A 24,621-nucleotide genomic window follows, 5' to 3' on the forward strand; every position below is an offset into this window, starting at 1 on the left:
TGGGAAAATAATTGAAAGGAGAAATGTCAGCCTGTCTCTGTAAATATGTCCTTTGCTGCAACAGATTGTTTTGCTTGTAGGACTGGGGTGGGGAGTTAGTGAAGGAGGTTAGTTGTTTTTTTTAAAAAAGTATTTGTTAACATAGAGAGCAACAGTAGAAACTAGAGCTATCAGGTTTTTATTTATTTTTGTGAATGGACTGGGGAATACTATAGGAGAATTGAGAGAAATTGTGGACTGTGATCTTTGCATTTGCTCTAGACTGTTGGGAGGGGGTAGCTGGTGACCTGCCACCCGCTGACACCAGGCCTGTTTGCACCCCAGTCCTATAAGACAAGTCTTAGAGTTGGTATTTGGCCAAAGGCAGGAAGTGAACAAAAACAATGAGTTGTGAGTTTAAAATGTTAAACTGCACATATATAGAGTATTCTTTGTAGCCCATGAAAGCTTATACCATAATAAATTTGTTAGCCTCGAAGATTTAGCACAAGATTTATTTTGTGGTATCTTAATTCATGTGTTCCTTCCTAGGAGAGGGGAGCCCTACTTTGGAAACTGCACCAGAGCTTGTTTTTGTTTGGTTGGGTTTTTTTCACGATTTCAAACCTGCACTTCACCCATCCCCCACTTCGAAGTCAGGGAGAAGCAGGATGGAAATAGATTAAAAAATTATTCCTTATTTATTCATAGTACATTTATATCCACTTCACCTTTCTTCCAAAGAGCTTAAGGTAGCATTCATAGGTCTCCTTTTCTCCATGTTATCCTCACAACAACCCTATGGGATAGGTTAGGCTGAGAGACAGCGACTGCCCAAGGTCACATTGAATTTTATAGCTGAGTGGTGATTTTAACCTTGGTCTCCCAGATCCTAGTTCACTTAATTTCCCTGCAAGTTATTCCACATTCTGGAAAGATGTGAAATGAATAAGGTGGGGAGGAGAATATTATTTTCTCATAGATCTAGAAATGTATGGGTCCCATTGTTAACAGTCCTGTGTGACACCTTTTAGACTAATCAACTCAGACTGCAATCCTATACACACTTACCAGGGAGCAATCCACATGGAATTCAGTTGGGACTTACCTCTGAGTAATGTACAGTTATTCTGAAAGCAGGAACCCATTCTCGACCAAGATAAGACACTTGATGCTAAATGTTATTAAACTCAAATGTTTCAAGTGTCCACTGTTTCTTTGCAAAGGAGGAGGATAGGGAGAGAGCCAGAACAGGTGGAGGGACTTGGAACTGAAGCAGATAGGGAAGAGGGGTGACACAATGGAATAAGCCACCACACTGACCAGTAGCAGCTAACAAACTAACACAGATACTTGTCTCTGAAAATCATATATCAATGGTATCTGACACCTAGAAAAATAGCATTGATGAATCCAGGAACATCTTCAATGTTGGAGATGTCAAAGAACCAGCCCATATATACATATGTGGTGGGAGTGTCACAAAATTGCAGATTTTAGGCATCTGATTACAGAGATTGAACAATTAATCCAACAAAAAATCACATCAACACCACAGTTAGCAATTTTGGATTTATTTCTGAGATGATCTTGATATTCAAAATAAGAAATTGGTAAGGTTTTTTTGGTAGCAGCAAGGATTTTGGAAAGACCTTAAAAGGATCAGATGTAGATTTTGGCATAAAACAGCTTGGGATATAGCTGTACTAGAAAAACTAACAGATAATTTAAAGAGAGCAAGAGGACAAAGTAAAGGGACTAATTTCCATTCAGTATGGTATGATTTTATTAATTACATAGATTTACAATATATAAGTATCCCCCTGCATATGGCATGCATGTGGATGTGGTACTATTATTAAATGGTCCACCAAATGAAAGGATAGACATGTACGAATGAAAATTGTGTTAAGAATTTAATATGGATAATCAAAATGTAATTGTTATAAGCAATATGATTATGATCTACATAGGGCCCATCCATAACTCCTTTTAATCTGCAATCTAAGCCTGTTGTGTTTCCATTAATTTGTTCCCCGCTATTTTGGACTTTCTCATACTTAAAACTGCATTTTCCCCACCCTGCTAAATTATTGCTATCCTGATTATTAACCTCTGTAACATCTGTAGTGAGGATGTCTTGCTCCCCTTTTTTACATAATGGGGAGATCTCAAGGATAGGTCCCAACCTCTGTCCATGCCTCCTCCTTCTTCCTTACAGCTCATTTGTGCTTCTGGTATTAAATCTGGGCACTTCCTTCTCGCTTCGATAGCTGTATCACATTCTTCATTGTTTTCCCATTTGTTTTTGTTTTTTTAAAAAACTATATTTTGCAATCAAATGCAAAAGCAATTATTTAGTCAAACATAGTATCACTTTTCTTTTTAAAAGCTATTTTGTTGGATTATGCCAACAATAAAAAAATTGACTGTTCCTTGAAAACACAGAATGCACCTCTTTCCTTCACTACAAGCTTTATATTGTATTAATAACTTTTAAGTACTATATACTGTGCTCTATGTAACACCCCACAGAACGGTTTTTAACTAAAAATCTTTTTTGTTATTTTTGCTTAATCATTTTGTGCTCAATCGAAAAATCAATTATTTACAAATGTACATTTTTGCATTTTCATACGAAGTTACATTTTAATATAATATGGCTTGTGGATTTTCAAAGTTTAGGAATAGTGTTTATTTTGCTTGCACTTTGGGGGAGGGTACTGTTAATTTTGCTGTTTTGCACATCTATTTCCTGTTTCTGTTTTGATGCCTTTTAACAAAGGGTCAATTAACTTCTGGTCTGCAAATACCTTTCTTTCTAGGTCCTGCTTTCCTTTCTTTGCAGGTAATCATTTTCTGCAGCCCATTGTCGGAGTGGGATGGAAAATATCCACTTCTCCACTTTCTGAGCAGACTCTCAGTCCTCCTTTTAAAATTATTCTCGGAGACCCTCCCTTATCTTTCTGGCCCTGTAACTTTAATTCTCTACTCAAGTTCCAGATCTTTTTCTCTCTCCGTAAATACAACCCTGCACATGCACATCAATTAAAAAAAAATCAGATATACGTTTTTGCTCTCTCCAAGGGGTGTGCCAAAACAGGAAAATGTGTGAAAAACAAAGGACCTTTAAGGACCAATCACCTAAAAGGGGTAGACGTAGAGGTGTGAGACAACACAAAAGCAAAATAGACCAAAAAATATTAAACACCCACTTGATCTCTGAACATTCAGGTTTTAAAAAATAAATCCGAGCACAAACAGGACATATATGGATCTTGAGGCCACCCACTGAATATGGAAAACGGATTTTGAGGTTAGGTATGGATGGGCCCATAGTGTATTATTTCGTTGGTTATGTTTATTCGAAAATTAATAAATATTATATAACAAATAAATCTAACAGGTGGAGGCAACACAACTTTTTTTGCAACAGAGAAGCAACTATGACAGCAGGGACCCCTTGTGAACCAAAGTAAGACATTTTTCCATTTAGTTTGGTGCTAACTATTTGTAAAACAGCAATGCTTCAGCGTCTACAGTATCTTTGCAAGGAAAGATGGGGAGAAACCAGAACAACTTAGCCACTCCCTTGTGACCTCTAATTGGCCATACCCCATAAGTCCTCAGTATCCCCACCAGGTCTAGTAGGCACCAGGCACCACTGCCCACAGGCCACTGTGAGAACAGGATGTTGGACTAGATGGGCCATTGGCCTGATTCAACAGGCTCTTCTTATGTAGGAGCTTGCCCTGTAGACTCCATTTACTTAACAGTAAAAAATTTGGAACATGAAAGTACCTTTATTGCCAGAATAAACCAGGTAAGTACAGATGCAATGACATACATCCCCACAGCCTGATTACAGCTCTAGGCCATCCTCTTCAGCTGCAATTCAAGCCCAGCAATAGGGGCTTGCTGCAGGCCCTTCTGCTTTGCTTCTCAGGAGGGACCTGCAATGGCTGTGACTTCTTCTGAGGGTCTCAAACAGGTTGCTTTCTGTCACAGAAGTGAATTGTCAGGCTTGGCCCTCTCCCAGTGAATCAGTGGCTCTTTCTTTACCACTTGCGTGTCTCTGTGTGCTTTTTGTGCTGACTCACCTCCTTCAGGGGTATCAGCTTTGGATGGAGACCTTCTGTAGCATCAGATTCTCCAATCTGAATAGTAGGTGCACATGAGCCAAGGCAACACTGGGAAAACATCACCATCCTATTTGCTGCTGTGCAGTGAAAAATGCAGCTACTCCCCTTGGCAGCTGACTGGAAATTGCTTAGTGGTAAAAGCCAACACTCATTAATACAAGTGGCATGTGGCAAATCAACATAAAGCTGAATGAGAATAAAATGTTAAAAGGTTGGTGAAATTGCTTATTAACATTCTGGAATTATGGAAAGTGTCCATCCTCTGAAATTCTGTGGACTATACAGAATATTGTATCTGAAAAGAGTTAAGTCCTCCCCAGGCCTCCAGGCAAAGGGCTAAGTGGGAATGTCTGGGCAAGCCCTGCACTCTCAGTGATGTTTTGTGTACAAGGGGCACTCCCTTGCCATTGTATGATCAGTGTCAGTCTGAAGGAGGCTGCCTTACCTATGGGTAGGTTTCCAACACATAGGAATGGGAACCTTGGCTGACCAGAGTTACTGTCTATGTGTTTCAAACTCTACCCATGAGTAAGGCAGCATCCTTCAGATTAACAGCTGTCACACATTGGCTGGGGAATGCCCTTGCTGTAAGCATCATTGTTGAGGAGGTGGGTCTTATCTCACACATTCCCACTAGCCAGACTGAATGCCTGAAGAGGGCTCATATTAAATTTACTTAAGAATAATTATTTATCAATACCTTTAGTAATCATTGGGCTTTCAATATTGCATATCTTATGGGGTTTCTGATAGTAAATATGAAGAACATGGGACTTACTTCATCCTAGATTTGGCAGACAACTGTCTAGAAGATAATTATATTAAAGCAGTTTGCTGGTCTTTATTTTAGTCGGTGTACACGTTTCAGACAAAGGTAGAGATCATTCTGAAAATGGAGAAATAATGGAGGACTTAGTATATTATCAATATACAATTTGTTGATAGTATTCAAATACCGTTATTTATATGGTTTATTTCAGTAGATTTAAACTCTTACCCATTTTCTATTGTATAATTTCAGTTTGGAAACATGAGCTCTCATAAATCAGAAACTCTGTAAATGTGACATGTGGGTAGCAATTTACCAAGTGCAATAATAGTAACAGTTAATGGTATCCTCTGCAAATGCAGTGAAATATAAGTCTCAGAATACAAGTATAAGAAATAGACAATAGCATTGGTATAGCTTCTGTTAAATCTACAAACTGCAGAAATCAGTTTTAACTTCGCACCCCCTGCTCTGGAACAAGCACGGCAAGCCAGATATAATAAAACTGCTTCAGATGATAGTTTTGTTTGTTTTGCAAAAGGAAGCCTTCTGCAGCTAACATGGCACACCCATTTCGATTAAACAAAAATGTATTTATTTATTTGGTTGGTTGATAAACAGCTGCCTTTGGAAGCATTTGCAAGTCTGTTCTCTCAGGGGATATTATAATGTGTGTCCATCAAAGTCTGATTTAAGATAAATCCACTCTTTTAAATTTTAATAACCTTATTGGACATTGATATGCACATAAATTTCATCCGTAACAATATCTTATATAAGACATGATAGCATTTCATTAAGAGCAATAAAGAATACTCAGCATGTACATCTAACTATATGAAGGAAATTCACACTTTTTTTTTTTTACAAAAAGCTGACAAGTTGTTGAATTTATGTGATGGAGTAATGATGATATAACATTACAAATTAACTATGCTTGGCAAATTATTTAAGAGTGTTTTATAATATTTCTTACATGCCTTCAGTTTATTTGGATCAATAGGGAGAGCACACATCACACACACAAACCTATCTACTACTCATTACATGGTGTACTTGTGATTCCCTTTTTACTGATGAACAACCATGAAGGCCCAAACTACTAATCATGTCCAGGGCAGTCTGGTCCAGTTACAGTTTTTCTGCTTCAGTGAATTTTAATTATATTTGATGGACCATATTCAGCATAGTACGATAAATGTTCTGTTGCAGCACTATAAGGTTTTGGTCTGCAGGTCAGGAAGAAGAACTTTGCCAGGTGTGTTTTGGGGGGGTGATAAACACAGAGGAATAATATGTCCTGTCTTTCATTTTAGTAATAGTCATACAAAGAGAATGCAACTCATGTCCTATTCTACTCAAGCCCCTACAATAATCTCCATACAGTCAGACGCACTCCAGATTTATCTAAAGAGGCATATGGGTATGTTAAACTTTGCATATAGCTCAAGATAGTCATTGCTATTTTCCCTTCTCAGTTCAGGGCATGGGGATCTATTGGCCAGCTACCATGTGCTTATAATATGCTCACATGAATAGCTTTGGTGGATGATTACCAAGGGTACTGCTCCCAGACAGTGCAGGTTTCAATAAGTCCCCCTCACACCCCACCTACCTCTCTCATCAGTGTGAATGCTGTGCGCACATGCCTGCCATCGCCCAAGATGGCAGAGAGGGCTTCCCTAAGGCCTGCACTATCTTGGCTGATGGCAGGCATGCAAGCTATGCGCACACGTCATTCACATGACATGAGAGGTAGGTGGGGTATACGGATGGGCTTATTAGCCCCACAGTGCCTGTATGGGAAGGATGTTGGGCTATGGTGCTGCGGGCCCAGGACAGGCTGGTGTCCAAGGGCCTAGTCATGCCTGGCACCAGCCCTGGTCCCATTGCACAAGCAGAAATCTTTGTACTGGTGGAATAGAGTAGTTGAATACTGTGCATTGCTTTTGTTTTAACTTATAAGCCAGGTTGAGAACCCATGTAGAGGCTGGATATTTCATACCTCTAGAAGGGAGGTTTCTTTCATTTCTGGTGTTGTAAGGAAAATTGGTGTATGATTTGTTGAAGTTTTAAATTAAAATTTCCCAGTTGGAGTAATAATCAATCCTTTGATGTGTATATTAAATTATATGAAACATTATAACAACAGTAACAATCAGATACAGGTTTTATACTTACTTTTTCATGGGTATTATGTGCTAGACACTGGAAGAATAACCAAAACACAACTAAAGTGGAATTAATTAGGAAATTATGGGAGCAACTGAGAATAATCAACAGCAACAATAAAGGAACAAGAGAAATACAAAAAAGGGCTGAGTAATTGGGACCCCGTGGTCAAATACATTAAGGAAAAAATAGGAACTGGGATTGGCATAGATTTTATGTCATTGTGAATAGTATGTATTATTATATGAGAAACAGGGATTATAACAAAGTAGGAGCAATCGAGTTATTTTATTAAATAAAATTATCACAAATTGTACTCAATATCCATTGAGTATAATGACCACATTGAGTAGTCAAGTTATATTAGAATTCTGTCTTTGTACTCTTTTTTCTTTTTAATAGTATTTTGTATCTTTGTATTGTATATTCTTTTGGACTCTTGGATAAATAAAATATTTGTAAAATACAATCAATTAAAAGAGATCAGCAAAGCAAAAGAAAGAGGGTATTTTGTGTTAAACAAGGCAGGATGCATTTGATGGAGGGAACCTATTTTCTCACAAGGGATAATTAATGGTCAAACTGTAGGCATTGTCTGCATTAGATATGGCAGTAGGTTCTGGAGATTTAATTAGATATATACAACCGGTTCCTGTTTGAGGCTGGCCATGTACCAGTATCAGTGTTGGCTTCAGCTTAGGGGTGCACTCTGGCTCTCCCTTTCTTCACCACAATTACACCCATATTCATTGCTCAGAGTGGAGCCAAATTACCCACATAGGTTTGGAACATGTACAGAGTTCCAGCTGAACCAAACCTCTGGGTAACAAGACTATCCCAGTTTCTGATGTACAGTATGTAGCAGTGCCTCATGGAATTCAATAATTAATTGAAGAACTCCCTTCTGAAATTCAGTAAAATGGTACTGTTGTTGCAGCAGCAATGAGTATTGCAGAGCATAGCCAGGAAATGAAGAAGCAAGACAAGATGAAGTATGGGTAAATCAAGGGCCACTTTTATTGGAATAAAGCCAATTACATGCTTGATTGCATAATAAATGATCTGCAGAGACAAGTGCGGAACCTAACTCATACTCAATTGGGTGAGGACACCCTGCCATAGGAAAGGGGGTGGTCCAAGCCCAATCCCCTTCTCCAGACCCCATCCTTGCAGGGTGGTTAGGGAGGCCTTCCTGCTTTACCCCCCCTCAGGGCCATACAACTCTGAATGGGTGTTACAGGTTAGCCCCAAAGGTGAGCCTTATCCTGCCAACTGGCCACACCACCTGGAAGGCAGGCCTCAGAACCTACCGATCACCTTAAAGGGTGGTCACAAAACCATACCTTGTCAAATTCCACACATATCCGCCAAAAGTGACCAAATAACCTATTTACAGATTAAACTACTTGGCCAGACAACAAATCAGCCAAATCAAATTAAGCCAAATAAAGTTGAGCAAATCAGCTGAATTAGAAGAACAGTACAGGGTAGGCAAAAAAAACTTGCCAGCAAATGAAGGCTGGTGAGCTAAAAATTCCTACCCAGCTCCTAGGCGACCAGTTAAACTTGTACTGCCCTGAAGGGAGGGTGGGCAGGTGTCACGTAAGGCCAGAAAGAGGCCAAGGGGAGACAGAACAGGGTTTAAATAGCCACCCTTCTCTGCCCCCTACGTGACAGGTGTGCATGGCCACATTGCGCCTAATGGAAGGGACTTTTGAAGCCATGCCAGGTCTTCCCTGGCATGGCTGCAAAGGCCCACCATCGCCAGAGCCCTTGGGTCTGACGATGGTGGGGATTCCTAGCAACTGGTTTTCATACTGGAGGGAAAACATAGCCACCATGGCTAGTAGCTATTGACAGCCTTATCCTCCATGAATTTGTCTATTTTTTAAAAAAAGCCAACTAAGTTGGTGGCCATCAGTATATCTCATCAGAGTGAATTCCATTATTTAACTAAGCACTGTGTGAAGAAGTACTTTCTTTTGCCTGTCCTGAATCTTCCAGCATTTGGCTTCAGTGGATGGCCCCCTGTTGAAGTATTATGGGAGGAGAAAAACTTCTCCCTATTTTTCACTTCTCCACACCATGCATAATTTTGTACACTTCACTATGTCCTTCCTTACTCATATAAGCTCTGAAATTCTGCATGTGGTCTGTGTGTCAGGAATATTTCTCAGTCCAGACATTGTTATTCAAGGCCATTTCTTCCATTGCAGTCACCATTAGGGAGGTCACTTGAAAAGCTTAACAGATGGAAGATCATGCATGCAACTGCAAGCTTCTTCTTGTTTCTATTGCAGTCATTGGTACTGCCTACAAAGTAAGCAAATAGAGCAGCACATTTAAAATGTCTTACTTTTCAGCCCCTTTCTTTGTTCTGTTGAGGACTATTGGAAAGCATACTGTAGAACACCAGATGCCCTTGGCCCACAATTTATTTATTTATTCATTTTTTAAAATCACTCAGTTAAATAATCTGGTACGCAACGTGGATATGAAAATAAATTTACAAAGGCTTAAGAACAGAGAAGTATTTTAAAGACTCTCAGAGATTTTTTATTTTTATTTATTTTATTTATTATTTTATTTGTATCCTGCCCTTCCTCCCAGCAGAAGCCCAGGGCGGAAACAAAGCGCTAAAAACACTTTAAAACATCATAAAAACACATCTTAAAATACATTAAAACAAAATAGTGTTAAAAACATTTTAAAAAACCAACTTTAAAAAAGGGTTAAAACATTATTAAAAAAACATATTAAGCAATTCTAACACAGACGCAGACTGGAATAGGTCTCAACCTAAAAGGCTTGTTGAAAGAAGAAAGTCTTCAAAAGGCGCCAAAAAGATAGTAGAGATGGAGCCTGCCTAATATTCAAAGGGAGGGAATTCCACAGGGTAGGTGCTGCCACATTAAAGGTCTGTTTCCTATATTGTGCAGAATGAACCTCCTGATAAGATGGTATCTGCAGGAGGCCCTCACCTGCAGAGCGCAGTGATCGACTGGGTATATCAGGGGTAAGACGGTCTTTCAGGTATCCTGGTCCCAAACTGTATAGGGCTTTGTACACCAAAACTAGAACCTTGAACTTGGCCCGATAGCAAATGGGCAGCCATTTTTCTAAACGGTCTTCAGCTGAACCTAGTATCTGGCACAATACTGTATGTTTATCTTCAGTTAGGAATAGGTTCCTGTACCTTTCCAGGTGCCATATCTCCCAGCTGTCAGTTACACAACTGCCAAAGCTCCTAGTCTTACTCAGGCAACTTCTAAAGTACAGCTGAGCTATGTGCTATCAGTATAAAAATCTGCTACACATTTAAGGGATTATGTTGAATGAACTGATTTTCATAACAAAGAAAAAGCCTTCATTTCTTTGGTTTACTTGAATATCAGACTGCTGCTACACTTCTTACTTATTCAACCTAAATCTTCAGATTTATGGAGAAGTATAGCTCAGGGGTAGAACATCTGCTCTATATTCAGAAAGTCTCAGGTTCAATCTCCAGCATCTCTGGATAGGGCCCAGAAAGACCACTGCCTGAAAACCATGGAGAGCCATCGCCAGTCAATGTAGACAATATTAAGATGGACCAATGGCTCGACTACTTCCTATGTTCCTATTAACAAGTGCACTGCAAACACAATTTAAGAAGGTTTAAATAGGCAGCCCTCCCGTAGGGAGAGTGACACAGCTGCCTTAGTAGCAGATGTTGAGGAGTGGAGAGTGGTGAGAAGGTGCTGAGCTTGAAAAACAGAGCTATATGTGTCATGGTGCCCACCGTGCACCCCTAAGCCAGCTTGCTGCCCTCAGGTGTGGTGGAGGATGCAGTCCCATTGCCAGTGTTGAAGTAAGATTCAATTGTCATCAGTCTAGTCAGTTGCCTGTTATACGTGGAATGGGGTTGGGGAATGAAAGTGTCATCTTGTCCTTTGCTTCTTGTCCGCCTAGAATCAAGACATGAATTCAACTAACCAGCTTTTGGAGTGAGGCATGAATATCATGTGATGGGGCATAGGTAGCTCTCATATACATAGTCATGTAGGTGAATTGCAACACTTCAAAGACTGTGCACAGAGTGGTCCTTATTTCCCACTAGGGATGGAAATATAATTTCGGTTCTATTAGTTTCTCGTTTTCCCAATCTTCAGTTCTCCAGTGATTAGTGATTTTTTAAAAAAAAATCCTCATGAAAACTCTTTACTGCAAATATCTCTTACTAAACATGTTTGTGTATGCAGTTTTGACTAATGTATACATTTTTGCAAGCAGTGTCTCCTAATATAATGCACTGTTGTAGGTTATTTTCATGAATATATTCATTTTTATGCACATTTTCCTTTATATATGCATTTTTGTAAACTGGTTGGAGGGCTGCTTTGCAAAACTGAGATAAATGCAAATTTTGAAGGATGGCTGTGTTTTGGTTCTCATATTGTTGTGGAAAATGGAAATTTGATAAAATTGGCTTTAAATGTGAACTGAATCAAACTTCTCCCCCATCCCTATTACCTAGTGAATATGTTTAACACTGAGAGATAAGAAGTATTGTAGGAAATAGCTGGAAACAATCCAAGACAGTCATGCTTAATTGCAGCTCCAGGTATTGGATTATGTGTTTTCAGCTACTAAGCTATTAATTCCAAATAAATGTTACAGAATATATGCTTTTCTTACAAGTGCAAGCAGTTGTCTTATATCAGATAACTGGCAAACTTTGTCTGATGTACTGTTCTTCAGTTCTAAGTGTCTGTCTTCAACACTACCATGTCAACAGCAGATAAATAGTGCCTAAGAGTTGTGTCAGATCTGGCCATATTTATTTAAATGACAGTGTTTTGACTAAACTAAATAAAAACAAGCATTGTTACATTAAAACCTACAGCTTGGGGGGGCGCGCTGTGTACATGATTTTTCCGACCCATAACCCCCTTATCCTCACAACCCTGTGAAGGTTAGACTAAGAAGTGACTGGCTCAAGGTCACCTTGTGAGCTTCATGCTGAGCAGTGATTTGAACCCACGTCTCCCTGGTCTAGTTTTACATGCTAACCACTATACCACACTGATGTTCTCTAAATAGATGAGCTTTGATATAATGAGAAGAGCATATAAACAGATGTGCTGTTGTCATTGGGTTAAAGTAAAGCAGGTGGTATGAAGGATAGCACATGGAGAATATAGAATGATCTTGGATAACTGGCTGTCTTAGATAGTGAAGATATGTGTTAAAGAAGTCTCTAATAATTGTACATATGTTCAAACTCCAGATTTTAAAAAATACCCATATTGGTAGAGTTACTAAGCACAATTACTGTCTCAGATAACTAGATCTCTTTACTCATATCTGATTCATAGTGCTTTGGGATCATGACACTTTAGAATGAAGCAATGCATGCCTTATTTTTGGGCTGTTCACTTAATCCAATATATCCATTTGATGGCAGGTCCTGGTATACTGTGCAACTATGTGCAGTCAGAAGACTGAGTAAAGTTTGTGAACTTTCCAAACTTGGTACATATTCTTTGACTGGAGCAGGACCTAAGGGTGGAAACGGGTAGGATGATGAGACTGATTAATGACCTATTGAGGGTCTGCTGACCAATTGGGATGCCACTATGAACCAAAAAAAGTTAGGTAATGCTGAGCAGCTTGGATTATGTATAACGTTTCAAACTAGATGTCTGGCTAGCAGATTTTGCATGTCTGTATTCACTGGATCCTAAGACTGGTGACTGTGCTTGAATATGGAACAGAATGTAGTGTTCTTTAGATGTTCTTCCATCTGCGCTGGAACCACTTTTCCATGAGCAGCTTCTATGAAGAAGGGAGAACATTTAAATTATTCAAGCACATGGCTGAGGCCTGTGGCTCCTATGCTGCTGGGAGAACATCTTAAAAGCATACATGCTCAGTTCTAATGGTTTTCAAAAGAAAAACCTGGAAATGGGATCTAAAAGTATGGGACAATAAATAAATAAATATCACCTCCTCTCCGTGGACTGCTTATTCAGAATAAATCCATTTGATAGAAGGTGCTTCTTGAATATTGTTGTTGTAAGAGACTACCAATGCTTCTTTAAGGTTGAAATCCTATGCATAATTCCTGGGAGCAAGCCCCATTGAAGATAGTGGGACTTACTTCTGAATAGACATAAGATTATGCTGTACAGCAATAATAACTGTTAATGCATAGAATGAACTGTAAATAGTAGAATAATAGAACAGTAGAGTTGGAAGGGGCCTATAAGGCCATCGGGTCCAACCCTCTGCTGAATGCAGGAATCCATGTTAAAGCATACCCGACAGGTTGCTGTCCAGCTGCCTCTTCAATGCCCCCAGTGTTGAAGAGCCCACCACCGCCTCCCTAGATAATTGGTTCCATTGTCATACCGTTCTAACCATTAGGAAGTTTTTTCTGATGTTCATTCGAAATCTGGCTTCTTGTAACTTGAACCCATTATTCTGTGTCCTGCACTGTGGGATGATCAAGAAGAGATCCTGATCCCCTCTATGTGGCAACCTTTCAAGTACTTGAAGAGTGCTATCATATCTCCCCTCAATCTTCTTTTCTCAAGGCTAAACCTGCCCAGTTCTTTCAGCCTCTTCTTATAGGGCTCTGTTTCCAGTATCCTGATCATCCTTGTTCTGAGCCCGTGGTTCTGAAGTCCACTTTGCCAGACAGTCAACTCAATCCCTCTCTTTTAATCAGAACTATTTTATTAAACCACAAAACACAAAGGTGTACAGAAACTTCAAAGAAAACGTACAGTCTCTGGGGATGGTGAACTGAGGATGGTGATGATGATGAAGAAGGTTGATAGCAGGTAGGATATTGTAGGATTGTTGAAAAGGTAGATTCAATGGAGGAGAGTACCTTCTGAGAGAGAGCAATAGTTTCTGGAAGAGGAAATTCTGGTAGAGAAGTATCTTCTGAGAGAGAGAGAGAGATAAAAAAGGGAGTGTTGTCCTCTGGGGTTACTAAGCCTGCTACTTGCTTTGCTGATGACTGAAACAACTGGGGCAGGTTTTGGAGGGAAAACTAACTAACCAATTAAAGAGAGGGGTGATGTCACCTGACAGGAAGTTACTGTGAGGCTAAGGTAGCATAGAGACAGACCTTTAGAGTTCCATAACTCTAACCTAATAAATGCCTTATTTAGCACAACTGCTCCAGCCTATCAAGATCACTTTAAATTTTGTTTCTGTCCTCCAGGGTATTAGCTATCCCTCTCAATTTTGTATCATCTGCAAGTTTGATAAGTATCCTGGTTACATCTTCCCGTGGTTACCATGCTTGCTCCAGACATGTCTCTATATATGCCTGCAATCTACTACTCCCTTCCACAACAAAAATTATGGAGGGGAGAGGATTTAGCTAGAAGGATCTCTCACCACTACAACCTTGTATCTATTCTGCTGGAGGACAGGTTACTATAAATCCAGTAGTGACAGCCCAGAAATTAGCACATTTACCAAAATATACAGAAGCACAAAGTATGTAATTTATGAATGTAGTCTAGGTAGCAGAGTGCCCTCACAAGGTACTCAGGAGAAAGCAACAGAGATGAGATTAGTGGCCTTCCAGAAATGGAGTTTTTATTGAGAAAGTAAAACAAAAGGCAATTTATAGGAGTCTGCAGAGTAAAGGGGAAGAAAAGTTATAACTGTTCAAAACACCATATGGTGGTGGGGAATGGGGTTCCTCAGGGTCAGGATAAATTGAAAAAGGATACCGGGGGGGGGGGAAACAGACTTCCCTTGGACACAGTGAAGCTTTTCCTTGGGTATGCTGAGACCATTGGATGTCTGAGTGCAGAAAGAGAGCACCTAAAGTCAAGAGTCCAGACACAGCCAGGCTACTTTATCCCTGTAGGAATTCTGGAATTCAGACATTCAGAGGCTCAAGACCAGGCACGTAACTGGGAGATCCAAAAAGTTAGTCAGGCAGAGTGTCTGCCAGCTAAACTGTCTTTGGAATTACACTTCCCCACAAGGAACTAAAATCAGTTATAATTTTAGAAAATAAAGACTCATAAAAGGGTGGGCTGGGCAAATATGTCAGTTTTGGTTCCTCCCCATTTCTCATTTTTTCACACTTAAGTTCAGTTCTCCACATTTCCACAGCTGTTTGCATTAATTTTTTTAAAGTCCCAATGAAAATTCATCAGCATTTTTTGAAAATTTCTCCTAATATACATATTTTTGTATTCCATTTTTGCCTAAAATACATTTTTGCAAAGCAATTTCCCCAAATAAAATGCATTTTTGTATGTTATTTGTATAGTAAATGCCTCCACTGTATCATGCTGTCTTCTACTGTATATACAGGTAACTATGTACAAGGAAAGGCATAATATTTAAATGAAATAATACAATGATCTTCCTCTAGTTCCAAATTATCCTGGTAAAAGACAATAAAATACAGTGATTAATGCTCACGAAAGGTGCCTCCACCCGATTTTCAGTGATCCCCCTCAGCTCCTTGGCTAATCCATTGAGGAGGGTTACCAATCCTTAGAAGAGGCTGAGGAGCATGCCAGAAGGAGGAGGAACAGGGAAGTCACCTTCTGCCTACTCCGTCTTGCTGGTGATTCAAGCCAACAGTATTTGATGCATAATTTTAAAACTCTGACTTAAACATATGAAAGGTGGTGAAATTTATTGAAAAGCACAAGAGCAAAGACCAGGCTAATCATGACATGTTCAAGGATGGCTAGTATCTTGCTTCTTGAGAGGGTAGAATCAATACTTCTTGTCAGTAACTGATGTTAGTCACTCTCTGCTAGCTTTAATCAGCTATGATGGACTTGGATCCCTCTTACAAGCTGATGCCCAAATAAATCCTTAAATGCTTTCAACATCCATTTCTCAACCTTAATGTCAGACTCGGAACCAAACCTTTCTGCTTAATGTAATAAATGCTACTCTCTCTTCCTTGTAAATTCCTTATGATGACTCATTTTCCCTGAAAACTGGCTATTACTATTTTGTTCCTCTATTGAAATGAAACTTAAAAAAACTGCTTGACAGGGAAAAAAAACAAGCCTATAGGGAGTGCACAGAATTACCCTGTATATATAATGTCTGCCTTGGTATTGAGCTGGACTGATTACTCCAGTGATCCCTAATTGCATGCTTGACAGATCCATGCACATACTAGCTTTCTCTCCTGTTTTCAGTTTAGCAGCTCTCCTCATTTAGAGGTCGATCAACAACAGGTTTAAGATGGCTTAGGTGGGCCCCCTAAAACAGAAACATGAGGAACCACTGGCCTGAAGTCCAAACCTGATCCATCCAAACTCTCAGTCCAGTCCACTGTCCATACCATATCCCCTCTCACTGACACTCCTGATGACTCATGGCCAGTGTTTTTTTAAGAAAAAAACAAAAAAAACTGAATTTTATAAGGCCTAGAGACGTTACATGCTTGCTGAAGTTTATCAGTAAAATACGTGCTTGGAAGCTGCTGTTGTAATGGCTAACTTGGAATGCAGATATGGGTGGAGAAACTAATGTGCCGTGTGCATAAGAGATGGTGGGCATAGGCACAAGATCGAACAATGGAAAGGTGACAGGTTGGCACTAAGGGGCCAATTAGAATGTGCCATGAATTTTTGCTTGCAATGTATAAAAGTGTAGCACCCCCATAAAGGGTGTGCTTGTTTTGTGAATTATCGCCTTGCACCTCTTTCTGGCCAGAACGAAATAAAACTTGTTGGACCCTTCAACCTAGGTGTGGCCATTTGGCTGTACTGTGCACTGGGCAACAGAGCCATTTGGGAGACAACGCTCCTATCCCTCACTTACATGGCATTGAAAATTGTGCAACTCCAACAGGGGAAACAGAGCTGCAGGGGGATTAGGACCAAGCTGGCCATGCAGGAAGAGATCACCCTCTACTTGCTTGCCAATTCACTTGGCTTTTACTTACTTTTTAATTTTATTTCAATCTTTGGCTTATTAAAATGTATTTATTAATTAATTAATTTAAAATATTTATATCCCGCCCATCTACCCTCTAATAGGGCACTCAGGGCGGCTTACAAAAATAAAATCAGACATGTATGTAATAAAATTGTAAGCAGTAAAATCACAAAAACATTAAAATAAATTAAAATACATAAAATACTATACACACACACATACATATATATAGGGATTGGTACTAAAGGTACTACAAAGGTAACATTTAACGTAGAAGACATAAAATCAGTGTCAGGCTCTACCTTCAGTCCCTCCCAAAGGATCTCCAGAACAAGATTGTTTTCAGAAGTCTCTGGAAAACCAACAGGAAGGGAGCAGAGCAAACTTCTTGGGGTAGGGTATTCCAGAGCTTGGGGGCCACAGCTGAAAAAGTTCTGTCCCACCTCAGCCCCAAATTGGTTGCCCTGTGTAGAGGTGGAAAATTGGGGGGGGTACATTTGGGTAATTTTTCAGGAGGCAATTTTTGAAGGCTTCATAGAGGGTAGGATTACATGTGGAGTAGCAATATACCTTTTCCTTTTAAAAACCTTAATGCTGACAACAATAATGGAGCTCTTCTTGACAGCCACTGGCCAGCAGCAGCCATTTCCCTCAGAATGGTGCTGCTTCTAGGACAGGGCTGAAGAATCTTTTTTTCAGCCCAAAGGCTGCATTTAGCTAAGTCTTACTCAGAGCAGACCAAATAAAATGAATAAACCTAAGTTAGTTGTGACCGTTAACTTCAATGGCTTTTACTCTGAATAGGACTAGCATTGCATACTATCCCATGTGGGTAACCTTCCAGGTGCCAGAGGCCAAAACACATTCCAGCCATTTAAAACTCAGATGTTGAGTCTACACACACCTTTCTATCCAGGCAAGCAAGAGCCATTGACATAGTTCCAAGGCACATTCCAAGCAGGCAGAAGCACCTGAGAAGCATGAAGAGCTAAACTAGTGAGGGGTAGGCCTGGGGAGGAGAGGGACACAGGTAGTGTCCTGAGGACCAAACAGAGAGACCTGGAGAGCCACATTTTGCACACATCTCTTCTAAGATGTTCTCAGAGGGGGAGAATGACAGGTGATAAATGCTGAAAGGAGCTCTGCTATCACTATAATAATCTTGAAAGTTAAAAAAGTTTAAAAAAAGAGGGGGGAGAGAGGGAGTGAAGAGAAAGACCAGCTGTTCCATTACCAATGGAAAGGCTGCTCACCAAGAACCCTTCAAAAATGTGAGTACCCTCCCTAAAGTTGGCCTCAGGTTTGATGAGCTCTTTTTGTTCTGCCTCACCCCGCATTCAAGCCAAGAGTTTATCTGTGGAGAATTCGAGGCTCAGGATTATTGTATAGGCACATGATACTTGCAGCCAACTCCTCTGCGTGTTTATTCAGAAGCAAGCACAACCCACTGAGTTCAAAGAAAGGTTGCATAAGATTTTAAATAAATATATATCTATACCTGCTTATAAAAATACACAAGTCTGGGTCAGAAAGGCTACCTTAACCTAAGGGCTTTTATACTCCCAATTGGGCTCCTTGGTATTTTTATAAGAAGCAGTCCACGCTTCTTTTGAAAACGAGGTTTAAAAAACAAAGTTAGGTCATCTATCTAAACTGAACTCCCTGCTACCAATAATTCTTGTCATTGTCACCAGCCATAAATTGTGGATTATGCAAAATAACTTTCCTGAAATTTATATAAGGTAGTTAGTTACCTATTGCAGATTCCCTGTGTAAAGCAAACCTATGTCTGCATATGTCCTAAGAATAGATAAAGCTTTTGTCTAGAAAGACAGCCTTCTGCAAGCTGGTGCCCTCCAGATATGTTGCACTACAGCTCCCATCAACCTCAGCCAGCATGGCTGCTGATCAGGGATTATCAGGCTTGAAATGACTTAAGGCATCTTTGGACAGTTTTAAAAAGTGATACATTGAAGATTCCATTTTAAGACTTTGCAGGAATTCCATGGAAATTCTTGCAGTTAAGGAAGGTTTGTGAATATTGACACAATATCCTAAAAGAGAAAAGAAAGAACCTTAAAGGGATAAAACAAAGTCTGTCTTACCTCAAATGAGAAAATAAAATGTACAGTGGGCAAGAAATGGCAAAAAAGATAAAGAAAAAATTCAGATCATGGAAATGGATCAAGATCTGTGCTAGCCATGGAGGTACAGTGACTGCTTAAATGTTCCCACCCCAACCTACAGCTTAGCTCTCAGGTGCAACCATGTGATGCACCAAATGTATATTTTGCTCTATAGCATTGCCAGTTCATTCAAACAGCAGTAACTGCAGCTCAAAAACAAGCAGAAAAACAACATGCTCAATTAAAGTTTCTGTAAAAATGTATGGGGAATCCGTGAGTTTGTAGAAATGAAATCTAAAAGGTTATCACATCTACATGAAGAACAATCAATTCCATTTTATCAGGGAGGACAGATAACAAGGAGAACAAAAGGATTAATGGTGACATTTTATTTTATAAAGAATACATCCAGATTAGAATTTATATAGTCCAGAGATACAAAATGCCTTATACAATATATTGCTTGTGCTGGAAGATTTCTCAGCCTCTCCCTTACTGCAGCAGCCCTCTGCTCACTCTCAAAATCAACCCCAAAGGTCTCTCTGTGTATCAAACTACTCTTTCAAGGTGCTCAGCCAATACTCTCTAGGTGCAGGTTATCTAAAGGAAGGAAGGCATTTTTAGAGCCCCATTAAACTCAGTGGGACCTAAGGATGAATGGAGTACCTTTACTCCAGTTAGTGTCCCTTTCATTTGCATTCACCAGTAAGTCCATTCCATCCCATTTCTATATGGATTTTTTCCAGGGAAGGGGAATCTTAAGAAATCCTAAAAATCAAAATGAATTTAGCAATTTTTGGATAAAAATGCTTAAGTCTATGCAAGATAGTCTGAGAGATGTGTCACTTCGTTTTTCTTTTCTTTCAGAAAATCTCTGCCTGGAGCGGCTACACACATGGCTCTTGTTGTACGGATTGAAAATGGCACTGCAATGCGGGAGTGACAGGATGTGATGATATTGTACAGGGGGAAAACACCAGGACTACACCCATGAATGCAGTCGGCCCTCAGACCACCATGTTGGGAATCCACTAGGAGTATGAATTCTGAAGCAGACCCACATCCAGTCTAAACTTTAATTCAGGAGGTGCAGATGAGTTGAGTTCACTTTCCAGTTCGGACTTGCTATATTGCGCCTCCTCTGTAGTGACATCTGGCCACTAAACAGTACATGTAACTTTGCATTACCTTTTATACCTTCTTTTTTGAAAGCTAGACAAGGCCAGATTCCTGAAATTTGATGGACACAGAAATAAGAGGTGTTGAAAAACAATGTATTTGGTCTACATTTTTACTTGTTTGAAAAATCTTATCTTTTAGAAGTATTTGCTGCCATATTTCAGTTCTTTCTCTCAAACAATGCATGTAGGCTTGGGATGTGCTTGAATTTTGCAAAATTCAAATTTGAGACCGGATTTCCTATTTATTCGCTTTTTTCTCCTTTGCGGATCTTTTTTTCCTAGTGGTTTTCCACAGCTGAAGCAGATGTTTTTTAAAAGAAATCACCTCAAAATATTGATATTAAAATCAATATTTTCCTCAAAATATTATTAATATTGTTATTTGGAGGAAAATATCATTTTTTAATAAAACTATGAAAAATGATACCTTTGTGGAAAAAAACAAATTGGTATTTATTGCAAATAGTGAGCATTGATCCCTTACAAAGTGGTACTGGAAGTTCAATGGAGCAAAAACTGAACTGGCACAGAAATGTGGATCCCATCCCTAATGTAGGGTTGTAGCTCTTAAATAATACAAATAAAGATTTTGATTCTGATAATAATTGCCAGGAAACCACACAAAAGAACCTTGAAGTACGTAAAATACTGGGAAAGTGTAGTGGCATAAATCCAGAAGACTGGCATAATAAATTGCTGCTGGCAAGACAGAAGGATGAAATGCATAGGTAGTATGTCGTCCCTTCCTCTTTGAACATCAAGTGCTGAATGTACCTAAGTCTATAATATCCAGTTAATAGAAAGTACATTTTGGATTATTTATTTTACGTTAAGATTAGCATTTCAATTACATTTAATGCTAAATTTAGAAATATAACCTAAATTTTACTCTTTATGATTGTTTCAGTAATAAGGAAACAAACCTCAGCAAATTAATGTGAAGGAATGATAAACTTGTGGAAGTGTCTTAATAATACTCCCAAAATAAATTATATGTACTTCAGAAATGATTTCTTTGTTTATGTCTCATGTAATGTATTCTACTTGTCTGGTCATGCTGATTTTGATGTGCATATGGAAACTTAATGGAAATAAAGCAACAGAAGTTTTGCTTGAATTGTTTCTTGGAGTGAGACTGATTTTTTTAAAATGCAAAAGCAGAGCATGGAAACTTAGCATGGCATCATGGGCAATGAATTTATGACATGTTAATGGAAAGTGCATCCAAAATTTATTATTACTCTAAATTATGGAATATATTGTATAAGAAAGCTTGGATTCTACCAGATTTTTTTTTACCCAACTGCTAAATGAATTCTCTGTCTGAATAATAACTGTACCTTTTTCAGTCTGTTATTAAAAAAGGAATTGTGCTATATTGTCAGAGGAAACAACAGCCAGATTAGTATGCATGTTTGTTGCATTTTTTAAAAAATGAACATTTCAGCTTCTAGATAATGGAACTGTCTAATGGATTTCTTTAAGGGAACAAACAGCATAATCTGCTATTTCTTTCTTGTTCACAAAGAACTTGGATTCTGGATAAGTTACTGAGCTCAACTTTTTTCAAGGCAAACTCAACATAAACATTTTTTTTTTAAAAAAAGCCACAAGGAAAAAGTGTTCATTTGCTCAGGCTTCATGTAACTTTAACTGTTGACAAATGGCAGAATAATCAATAAATTCTGTGAACACCAGTCTGCTATAATATAGTTTAGAAAGTATCTGATTGGGGGGGGGTCTAGCAAGTATGAGAGGCCAAGTGGGAAAATCCAAGTGGTAATGACATTCAATGGAATATGTAAGATATGGCATGGGAAGTGATTTAACTTCAGAAATCAGCAGCTACGACAGGCTTGAGATATTTGTGCCTAGAGCCCTGGTCAGACAACTGTAAAGAGGATACTATGAATGTGGAGCAGGAGTTTTGTCCAGGACAGTGTTGTTATGCTTGCTCAAGTTGTCTCTACACGCATTCTAAACTCCATGTCTCCATGCTCAGGAAATAAGCAGGAGGGAATTTGCTCTGGTACCCTTGCAGCCCCTGGTTTACTGGAGGATAGGTTCCTGTCATTTCAGTAGAAGTGGCCCAGAAAACAACTTATTTTACCAAATGCAACAAAAACATAGTGTGATTGCTATTAGAAACTTTAATCTATGTAGTGGAGTAGTGATAAAATACAAGGCAAATTACAAGATAAATTATTGAAGTTTTGTTCCAAGTGGGATGAGTTGTAAGAGAGATATGGACAAGGAAGGGAGGAAGGAGAAGATAGTGAACCATGAGCAACTTTTTGATGATGCTTCAGCAGTATGCGGTGGATGCTGGAAAGCTAGAGAGAGAAGAAGAACAGAGAAAGAGTGATATACAGGCAGAATGATACAGTGTAATCTCTTGCCTTATGAAAGTATGAAACTGTTCCACATCATGTTCCTTGTAAGACTACAGGGTTTCAAATTGCACAAGGTTCCTTGTGGGTTCAAGCCCAGATGGCAGATATTTTATTGCTGTTTTTATACTTGGTTTTAATGTTTTTTGTTGTTTCTATGTTTATGATGTAAGCTGCTTTGAGACATTTTGGTGTAAAATAATAATAATAATAATAATTTGTCACTTTTTACACTAAAGTGTCTAAATAATAATAATAAGTAGTAGTAGTAGTAGTAATCTTTCTTTCTTTCTTTGGATAGTGCTAACCTGAAAAAGTTAAATATTCACAGGAGGATCAAACAGTTCAGTTGTGAAACTTGTTAGTTAAGGGCAAACGAAACCTAAAGATTGAAAAGAGAAAGGTAACCAGTTTGAGGGAATGGAAACTTACCCGGAACTCCCCGCTCCGCACGGTACTTACCGGCTGCGGGGCGAGATTTGCGGCCTGGGGTGAAGCCCTAGCTGCCATTTAGAGGAAGGGCAGGTGCGCCAGGACTGGCATGACGTCATCAAGGTCCGCTGCGGGCGACGAGCGGCTGAGCCTATTTAAGCTCGTGCTGGCCCCTCACCCTCCTCTTCTTCTTCGGCACCCGCCCTACCCTCCCTCTGCTGCAGTGTGATTAATTTGGTCGCTTTGGGGCCGACTAGGAATTTTTGGCTTGCCTGCGCTTTAGCCGGCGGGTTTCTTTTGCCTACTCCATACTGTGGTTAGCAGTGAGGGTGCTCAGGGCAGAGCTTGGAAAAGTTACTTTTTTGAACTACAACTCCCATCAGCCCAATCCAGTGCCCATGATGGCTGGAGCTGATGGGAGCTGTAGTTCAAAAAAGTAACTTTTCCAAGCTCTGGCTCAGGGTTAGCACGGGTGCATTTCTGGTTATTAGGTTGATTTCGCTGTTTGATCTTAATATCTTAATTGGTTGCTTTATGGCAAGGAAGTGCGGAAAAGTGTAAAGGTGAAGGGCAGCTAGGTGACACTTTTAGGCATCTTTGGAGGTGATTGGCGGTTCCGGAGGCCTGCAGCTCCGGGTTATACAGACTGAGGGCACGATACGGGTCGCCTTTGGGGCCAACATGTCTCATCCACTCGGAGTTTCAGGGCACCGGGGGCAGGCGGTGACGCAGGTTGGCCTTCCTACACACCCTATGGGTGTGGTCAGGGCAAGGGGTTGGCAGATTGGCAGCCCCTTGCCTGGCAGGGGTTGAATTGCCCCAATAGCTGCAAGCAGGCTTTGCCTGACTCACCAGGAGAATCCTGCACTTATGTTCCCCTCTGTAGGTTCGTTATGCAATGTGGATTTGGTTAATAAAGTGGCCCGTTATTTAACCCAAATATATATTGTGTCTGTGTCTTATTTCACCCCTGGGCCGCAACTCTACTTTCCTTCTGATTGGCATTCAAGAAGAAAGAGTTTAAACACTGTATAAGAGAGATGAAATACTGCAGAAATTAGAGAGCAAACTTGAACACTGCAGAAGAAGGAAGCCAGGAAAGCATGCTGCAAATGGAACTACAAGCAGAGTTCAGAGAAATGGAAATGTGAAAGTACTGGTTTGGACTGGGAAAATTCTAGTCTAGATTTAGCTGGATGCAGTTTCCTATGTTATTTTTATTTTACTCTTATGGGGAATTGTTCAAACTGCTTTTTAAATAAGAAATAAAAAACTCAATGTGTTATCCTACAAAACCTTAAATAACAACTGAATTTCTTTTCAAACTGGTCTGAGGCCTTCTAATTCTCCGCCTTCCTGCTTTCTGTCTGTCAGTTTCCTAAGTGGGCCAGGTGAGGCACTGGCTGAGGGCCCGGGAGCTCAGCGGGGCCACTCACTAGTCCCAGCCCAACCCCACCAGCAGATCCAGCTTATACAGTAGATATTGCTAAAATATCAAATATT

This window comes from Rhineura floridana, chromosome 1, assembly GCF_030035675.1.
Source record: "Rhineura floridana isolate rRhiFlo1 chromosome 1, rRhiFlo1.hap2, whole genome shotgun sequence".
Classification (NCBI taxonomy): domain Eukaryota; kingdom Metazoa; phylum Chordata; class Lepidosauria; order Squamata; family Rhineuridae; genus Rhineura; species Rhineura floridana.